The sequence below is a fragment of the Vicia villosa genome, linkage group LG4, assembly GCF_029867415.1.
Source record: "Vicia villosa cultivar HV-30 ecotype Madison, WI linkage group LG4, Vvil1.0, whole genome shotgun sequence".
Taxonomy (NCBI): Eukaryota; Viridiplantae; Streptophyta; class Magnoliopsida; order Fabales; family Fabaceae; genus Vicia; species Vicia villosa.
In genome coordinates this window covers 132,593,427-132,602,715 of record NC_081183.1, presented here as the reverse complement: position 1 = coordinate 132,602,715, position 9,289 = coordinate 132,593,427, and positions in this window count along the sequence as shown.

The following is a 9,289-nucleotide window of genomic DNA, read 5'->3' as shown; positions in this document are numbered from 1 at the left end:
TTTCTAAAATAAATAGTTTGTCCTACTTTACAAGTAAGTTTATCTTATAAATTTCATTTTTCACGACTTCAGTGAAAAGAAGTTATTAACAAAAGTTATTTAAATGCTAGTTGTTACAATACTCAGCAGTAGTAGATAAAGTAACATATTTTTATAACCTTGATTGTCAAGACATTATCCCCTCCAAAAATTATCATATAATCAAATGTAGATTTTCTAATGTATAATCACTCCTCCAAAGCATAAGCATATTCACGAAGTACCTCTAAAATATTAGTGAATTTGTTCGATTATTTCCCATTGATCTTTACTATGATTAGAGAGAAACAAACTAACAAAACTCAAATCATGAGCAATATATGAACTTTTGCTTACCATATCTCATCAAACTACCAATTGTGGAAGCGTAATGAGCCTTCTTTATATCATGTGACTTCCTCATTTATTAGACATTGTTTAAAACTCAGTTTGAAATGACTAACAAGTGAAGTATGTGGATTTATGTGTTTATAGGTATGAAGTTAATACAACTAATGTTGAACCAATGATTCTGATGTTATTGATTGTCTTAGTGTTTTGATGACAACAACACTAATGATTGTTGAAGTTCGTGGTGATATCCTTTTAACTCTCTGATGATTGTGATTAACTTACAAATATCTCAAGTCTAATCAAATTATAATTTTTTTATAAAAGCATTAATAATATATAGATTAGTTATTATATTTCTTACCTATTTAGTTTCTATTTTTGTCATCATCATTTTCAATATATTTATCAGAATGGTCTTTCCACTACAACATGCACAATTCCTTCATCTTTTTCACATCTTTCTTTCTTTTTCACTATCATCAAACCTTATGCCTCGATCATCACCATTTGTGCTATCACCATCACTACCTTCATTGAATTGATCAACATTAGGCTTTAACACCTTACTTAGCATGTTTTCAACACCATGCTCAACCTAAATATGACCGTTAACATTACTATCAAGGTGGTGATTTTCAATTTCTTCAACTTGTATATCTTCAATGAAATGAATAAACCCTTCATCAAGTCCTGGTATCTTTCTCCAAAGTCTAAACCCATCATAACCCCAATCTTTAACTAAGCTAACTGCCTAAAAAAACTCCACTTATCAGGGTCTTGCCCATGTAAAATGGTTTCGCTCTCTCCCCTGTAAAACATGCACTTGTCATGAACAAAGTTCCCTCCATGGTGAAATATCGCACATAATAAGCATGTGTCCGCAATTACAGATATACCTAGTAGTTAAAATACGATTAACATGTTTAACATTCACAGTTTAAGGAAACAAAACACAATTTGCTTACATAGTGAAAACCTAACTTTTACAAACTAAATTTAACTGACTCATTGCATTGGGACCACTAAAATTAGAAAATGTTATTACAATCGTACCTTTTTGATTGTAACACCCCTAATATTTATTTCACTAAGTGAGAATGTGCATTTATACATATATCTGTGTGTGGAATTGTTACTAGAGAAGAAGTTAGTGGAGTAGTTGGAATACAATGGTATTGGTTAGAAACTAACAAGATGGCAAACAAGTAATTAAGGTTTAGTTGAAGGGCATTTTAGTCATGGGGCAAAGTTTGCATGTGGACTTAAGGTTGTGTTTGGTTATAATACCATAAAAATCAGATTTTTATATAGAGAATAGAGAGAATAGAGAGGGTAAGCCATTTTCTTCACTTTCAAACACCAATCCCGTATTCCTTGAGCAGCCTGCACTAAAACCATCATAACCTTCTGCTCGTAACCCGGAATGAGGCAAGGCCAGACTTTTCGGAAAGCTCACGAAATTCTCTACAATCTACATATATGGTTCGCTTCTCGCATGTCCTTGAGGAGGGAGATAATCAAGTTTGAAGTTAGGGGTCTGAAGCTGAAAGTTTTACACGAATTCCATGGACAGACTTCATTCAACAAGCCATACCTTTTTACTTAAAGCTCTGATTTAGGTAATTCTTGCATTTCTGGATTCTACACAAAATTCCCTTCAATTTAGTATATTGGTTTATGTTTATAGCTTCTATATTGAAGGAGAAAAGTGAGTTTGAAACTTGGATGTTCATGCTGAAAATTGGAGAAAAGGGGTTACGGATTTGTTGTTGATGGAGGTGGAACTTTAGCCATGGTGGGAGTTATATTGATGCATGGATGATGTCCTAACCTCCTTTTGGTTAAGGTGAGTTCCATTAGTAAGAAACTTGGGTAGAAATTGGGGGAAATTGTATGATCAAGGGTTTAGATTGAGATTATATGATGCATGTTTGATTTCATGATGAAACATGAGTGATTGTTATGCTAATTAATGCCTTGTGTTGTTATTACATGATGATATTCGAATTTGGCCAATTGGGGAACCTTGGGGATGTATTAGAATGCTTTGGGACTGAATTATGCAGGAAAATATGTCATTTTTGACTCTGCTTCAGGTGCAAATCGATTTGCATATACTGTAAATCGATTGCTCACTGAAAGAAAAATGACTTTTATTGTTTTGATCATAACTTGAGTTTCGTAACTCGAAATGAAGCCCGGTCGGAAGCGTTGGAAAGGTCTTTTAATAATCTTTATGAATATGCTTAGATATAATGCTTTTAATTAATTTAAAATTTATGGCAAATGGATGTTTAGTTACATGATGTCGGATTAACATTTATAGAATCAAGAATGGTATGTTTAATTCCCCCGAGTGCGGTTCCGTTCCATGTCGGGAATCGGAAGCCTCTTTGTTATGAGACTAATATGTGTCCATGTACGTTCTAAATAATTATATGGTTTGATTATGTTTAATATATTCCATGATCGAAACATATTTAACTCACATGTGACGAGTATGTATAAAGGACATGATATTTATATGATGGATTTTTGTCTAATATTATGTGCATATAATACAATGTAAATTGTTTTCCCGTCGTTCCGGTTGGACGTTCGGATGCTTGATTTTGTGAACTTGCCTTGGTTGAATATGCGTGAATCAGAGTATAACCGTACTACTAGGATTGTAAATCCTGTTTACCCACTATGTGGATGCCCATTGGTAGCCTGTGTGGCGTTTGTGATATGTATTATATACCATGGATGATTTGGCTTTTATGCCTGTTGTATATACGTGTCTATATCCGTATATTTTGCGTTACCTGAGCTACTATTGCGGTGGAAGCAAGTGAGGGTCTTTAATGGCGTTTCCCACTTGGTAACTCACCTGCGTGATTAGTATGGTAAGTGGGTGATGCCACGTAGGCAATCACTGAATTACTTGCCTCTAGTAACGTCAATTAGACAATGTTACTAGGCTTTCTCCCGGTGGGCTTGTACGTCGAAGAGAATGTATTGCACCTGTTTACTCACCTGCGTACAAAGGATGAATACCATTACAGTGGAAGCAAGACCGGGGTCTTTAATGGCGTTTCCCACTTGGTAACTCACTGGCGTGCTTAGTGATGAGGTTGTAAATGCCACGTAGGAAATGGTACAACTTAACTCATCTCGGGTGGAATTCCATATAGGAATGACCCGAATTCATCGTGCGGTGTGCTTGTGCAAGTCTTTCGACATATATGTACTTGGATACTCACCGAGGGTACGTTGCAAAGGTAGCCTAGTTAGATGGGTATAACTCCTTGATTCCTCACATAAGGATGTGAGTTTGCATATTGTGAATTGTTGTTTTATTGAACGCCTCATTGGATAGTTAAGGGACTTCCAATTGTGGTGATACCCTTGTTTGTATTTGCACCTAAACATGAGGCATAACCCCGGATTCTAGGTGAATCCGTTTATGATGCATGCACCCTCTAGAACCGAGTGAACTCGTAAGATAGGGGAACTCACTGAGATTTAGTAATCTCACCCCATTCCAATTATTATTTTTCAGGAACAGGTTATAAGTGTTAGATTTGCTAGATGATCGGTTTCAAAGCTGCAGATGTGCAGAAGGCAAGAAGACCTCTGTAGAAGTTACCTTTCCGCTGTGCAATGATGAAGACAAGCTTCTTGGATACTCTATAATTAAGATTTATGTTGTATTCAAGATTTATGTTGTATTTAGTTTTTTTTTTCAATTCTTGTCTTTCACCTAGTTTGTATGTTTCTTGTACCATAAATAACATTACCGCATATTATTCTAGACATATATGTACGGGGTGTTACAGTTGGTATCAGAGCAGGTCGATTCTTGTCCCTGCCGTGAGACATCACTAGCAATTCTTTTCTCCCTCAAATGTGCGTGTTGCTAGCCTAATTTCTACTATCGCAGTATTCAGTTGTTGGGACTGGCTATCTCAGTGACTGCGTATGTGATTGATAGGATCATGGTGGAGCCACCACGAGGACGCGTAAGATCCAAAGTGACTTGAGCCGAAGTAGTTGACGACCTTGCCATGGTAGAGATCTAAGACGTCGGGAGTTTCTGAGATCCGATGGGGCGGATAGACCTCATCTGGATCCAGATAGTATTGGAGTAAATTTTGTGAAGAACTTGAGTAGGATTATAATAAGGAATTCTGAGATGGAATGAAGTCTAGGGCTATTAGTAATTTGTTGTCCGATCGCGATGCTAGCGGCAGATATGTTTTGAGAACCTGTCAGATGTAAGACTTTTTGGGAATTTTAGCGAAGTAGTCTAAATCTCCTGGTTACTGTGATGTGATGTGGGCAGTACTTGGATGAACGCGATGTTTCACTCCAAGTCATTTCGGTAAGCCGTAAGTTGTGTGTGGATTACCCAGTAAAGAATTGTTGGAAGAGTAAAGATGTCAGTCTCTAATTGGGAAAAAGTTGGATACCCGATTAGGGGAAGAGCTACTATACTCCCGTTTTTGCTAACCTGTGAATGAGTCCTAGAACTACGCTAGGCGATAGTTGAAGCAAGTGAAACCGAGATGTGTTGTAGCCTAAGGTTCGTGCTAGTTATGATTCGTCTAACCCCGAGAGATACCACAGAACTACGCTTGGTGTTGGGTATTTAGATGAATGGAAACTAGTGTCATTCCGAAGTATTCGTAGGATGATTGAAGTCGTATTGACTGTTTGAACCTTGGTATTCCTATGCAAAGAGCTATTCATAGAATTTCTTATGCATGCACTGTGCAAGTGAGTACGCGCATGACATAACAATTTGAACCGAAATCTTATCCATTCTGATCTAGCTTATTGTTCCTAGTAAGTGAACCCTGAGCGCAAAGCACTCCTAGGTTTTAGCTTTCTAAGGAGTGTGGTTGGAAGGCTTTGAATAGCGATGACCTTAACAGATCCCTGTCCAAACATTATCTACCGTGACTATAGGATATGAGTGAAGATCGTTATACGCTGTAGAGTAGGTTGCGTGACTACATGGCTTCGGAGTGGGACCACCATGATTAGTACTACCAGACAGGTATAACGCCACAGTATCGCTATCGTACACGAGATCTGACATATGTAGGACAGTGTTGACCTAGAGCTTAAGGCAAGTTTCTGATTGGTATTCGCAAGACGCGAACTCGAATTCTCTTAAGGTAGGCGTTACGAGGACCCATGTGTCGTACTAGGTAGTAGTTAACTATCATGCAATAGTGGGACAGACCATGTTATAGTACTATGCTTATGTGGGTGCTAAGTGGTCGTAACCGCGTGGATGATGTCAGATGATCCCTTGTAGATGTTTCTTGTTTCGTAAAGTGGTAAGTGGTGAGGGTGCATGAATTCCAATGGTGGGACTTATGTGAAGTTGTTATCTCTTGGCCGACGTATTTTTTGGATAGCATCTACCATTGGTGAGCAGTGTTAGAATAGATAGAGTGTATTCTGAGTTAGCCAATATGTGATGAGTCTAGGAGAGTATCTGTAGACTCTCAGAGGCAAGCAATGTCAGTATCAATAAGCAGAAGTGCGGAGTATGATTTCTTGTATCGTGGTCAAACTCAAGACATAACGTTGCATTTGGGAGCACGATTGAGATAGTTTGTTGGAGAGAAGCTTCAGAAACAGTGAAGCACGACGATGAGGCAGTGTTAGTGGATTAAGTGGGAATTAAGGATTCGTCGGGTACGAGGAGAATCCCGATACTGTGCAGGTATGGGAGTGCATGGTTAAAAGAGATCGCATAAGGATTAGTATTGATATATGGAGTGAGTCAGTGGTACCAAAGGAAAATTGAAGTGTTAGAAGTAGTGTTAGTTGACTGCTTGAACTCAATGTAATCGTGAAAGGATTATTACGCCAGTTGAATTTGAGGATGTTATCAATGGTGTGGCCATGCTAGCAATGTAAAGTTGCGTGGTTAAGGAAGAACTATGGAAAAGTTGTCAGTGTTATCGTAATAGTCGCACGACGTGGAAGTCACCAGTTACGATGAACTTGTATCCAATGAGTGTTTGACGTTATACATTCTGGAATCGAAGAGTGTAACTAAGTTGTACTCATGGACCTAACCAAGGATGATGAAGTCAGTGGTGATCTTGTTTTGGAATTACTCAACTTTGAGGAGCGACCGTATTAAGTGTTTTTGAGACTCTAGCGAGTATTGTGATTTGCGAATTCTGAGGAAGAATTGTTGTTTTCGAGCAAAGAGTAATAGGGTAATGGAATCAATGTAGGAAGCAGTGGAAGTATAATTTGGTGGACTTGAGAATCGTGTTATGGATTGAGATCAGAGTAGCACAACGGATAAAAGAAGGACCGGATAAACTTGTAGTAGTTGCGAATGGAATATCTACCACAAGTTTGAGCGGAATAACCTTCTTGAGGTGAAACTCTTGGAGAAATGTTTTGTTCATCCCAGTATTTCGAAAATCCACTGAGATATTGTTGATGGATCGACATAAAGATGAATGTGTGATTCATTTGTGATGAGGTGTTCTGGAGACAGCGGTGGTACGATTGAGTATTGAGAATTAACGTGAAAAGGGTTTTCGCTCAAAGCGAATATTCATTGTTTCTCGCGAAATTTTGGCCGTACACGAAGAATTGGACGATGGTTATAGAACAACTGTTAGAACTGGATTTTGTCGGCAGGACGTTGTGGGGAGTTGTGGAATGCCAAAGTTATGGTTGTAAGATTTTATATTCTTGTGATTTCCGTAAATATTTTTCGTCAAGGGCTGAAGTAGGAGTGGAAGTAAAGGATTGTGTAACACCCCTCTAATACCCCACGGCAATTAACAAAATTAAATCAGAGTAAACATGCAAAGGGTGTCACAATTCAAAAATAAAAGAAAACACACGTTCGGCATATGTCATGCATTCACTGAAACATCTGAAATTATAACTCATTAGGTAAAAATCATGTTTACACAGCGGAATCAAATCATCAAGTCAACATTACATTGTTAATGTATCAGACTTCAAATAAAATAAACAATAGAGTTATAATCGAAACTCAAAACATCGCGTCCCCAGTGTTACATCTATCAGAGCATGACACCGACACAACAACTAAACCGACTTATGAGCTAATCCTCACCAAGTCGAAAGCAGCTATCCTCAATCTGAAAATGTCAACAGTAAGGGTGAGTCTCATCACAGTTAACAAATGTTATTGCATCTTAAATAACAACAGATCATAGTCATATCATTCACCCAATTGCATCATATTCAGATTATCAGGAACATCCATCATTTACACAAGGCCAACAAAACACGTCTTTCAAACAGACAATCATACTAAACATTAATTCAACAAACACGCAACCAACACATCATCAATATTTATAACACTGGAATACTTCCAATCATGTTATAAAAGTATGCATATGTATGAACTGACACTATGCATGTGGTACCAAAATTCGTGAATCATATTCGCAGGACTTCTCTCTACGATATTGCCCTTCAAATCGCTCACCCCCCACATGGGCACACGATTAACCTCATCAAATGGGAATAACCCAGGACCGATCCAACGTCATCAAGATACGGCCCTGCCGGCACAGATTCCACACAATGGGAATCATGCCCTTCACTGATCCAACACACCCTTATGGATACAGTATCATCAATGAACATGAATGAATGCAACATATACAACATACTTATACCATCATCATCATCATCATCAACATCATCATTATCATCAAGTATGTTTATATATATTAGCATCATTCAATACAATCAATCATCATCATCATCATCATCATCATTAAAGAACATACATGTGTCCACATCAATCATCGTCATCAATAAGAAGAACACACATGTATCCACATCATTCCAAAACAAATCAATCAACATCATACAATCCTCAACAATTCATCACATCATAATGTTTCTCAAAACAACATCTTATATTGTCACATTTCATCATATATGTCAACAATATATCATCCAATTAAACAAATCGTCACATGATTAATATTTCAACGTAGCATGTATTTAACACATCTCATCACATATATGTACAATACATCATTCACCAAGACATAAAATCATATTTAAAAATAATTGGATTCACACCTCATTCCATCATTTAAAACACGTAGACTATCTCGTAAGATTCATCGTGCTCGAAACGACACTAAAAACGGACCTACGGTTCGAAAGTTACACATCATTTAACTTTTCCAAGAAAACAACTAACGCTACAGCACGCGGCGCAACCGAAGTTCGCGGCGCGACCTGAAGCACACAAAACACGTTCGCGGCGCCAAACTATGCACGCGGCGCGATGCGAGAAAACAAGTACGCCTTCGCGGCGCCAACACAGGGACGCGGCGCGAACTGGCGATTTCACAGACTTTCAGGTCTGCGTCAGATCCTGCGATCTCACCCAATTTGAGTCCGAAGCTGACTCTAAACATCATATACATGCAGTTAATCATCAATTGCATCATTATTCATCATCACACATCAAAACAACACATAATCAATCAATAATCCATGCAATTTTCATCAATTCATAACCTCCCTAAACCCGACATATAATCCAATTGACTCAACAACATCCCTAATCAATATTATTATCTAAGAACACGATAATAGATGATAACCGGAGAGTCCCCCCTTACCTTAGCCAAGAGCTCTTGGTTGGTCTCTCCCTCCATTGCTCCTCTTCATGTACTAGCTTTCCAATCCCTCATCTCTTCTGCTCTGCTTTTCACGTTCCTTTCCCTTATTCCCAATTCTTATTATTTTATAAAATAAACTTTAATTGGAATAAGACCTTTACTAACATAACACCCCCTCATTTCTTAACATCACACATGGCCCAACACCATAAACCATCCTTTTCCAATTAAATTCTACAAATCCCCAATAATTCTAATTATTAATT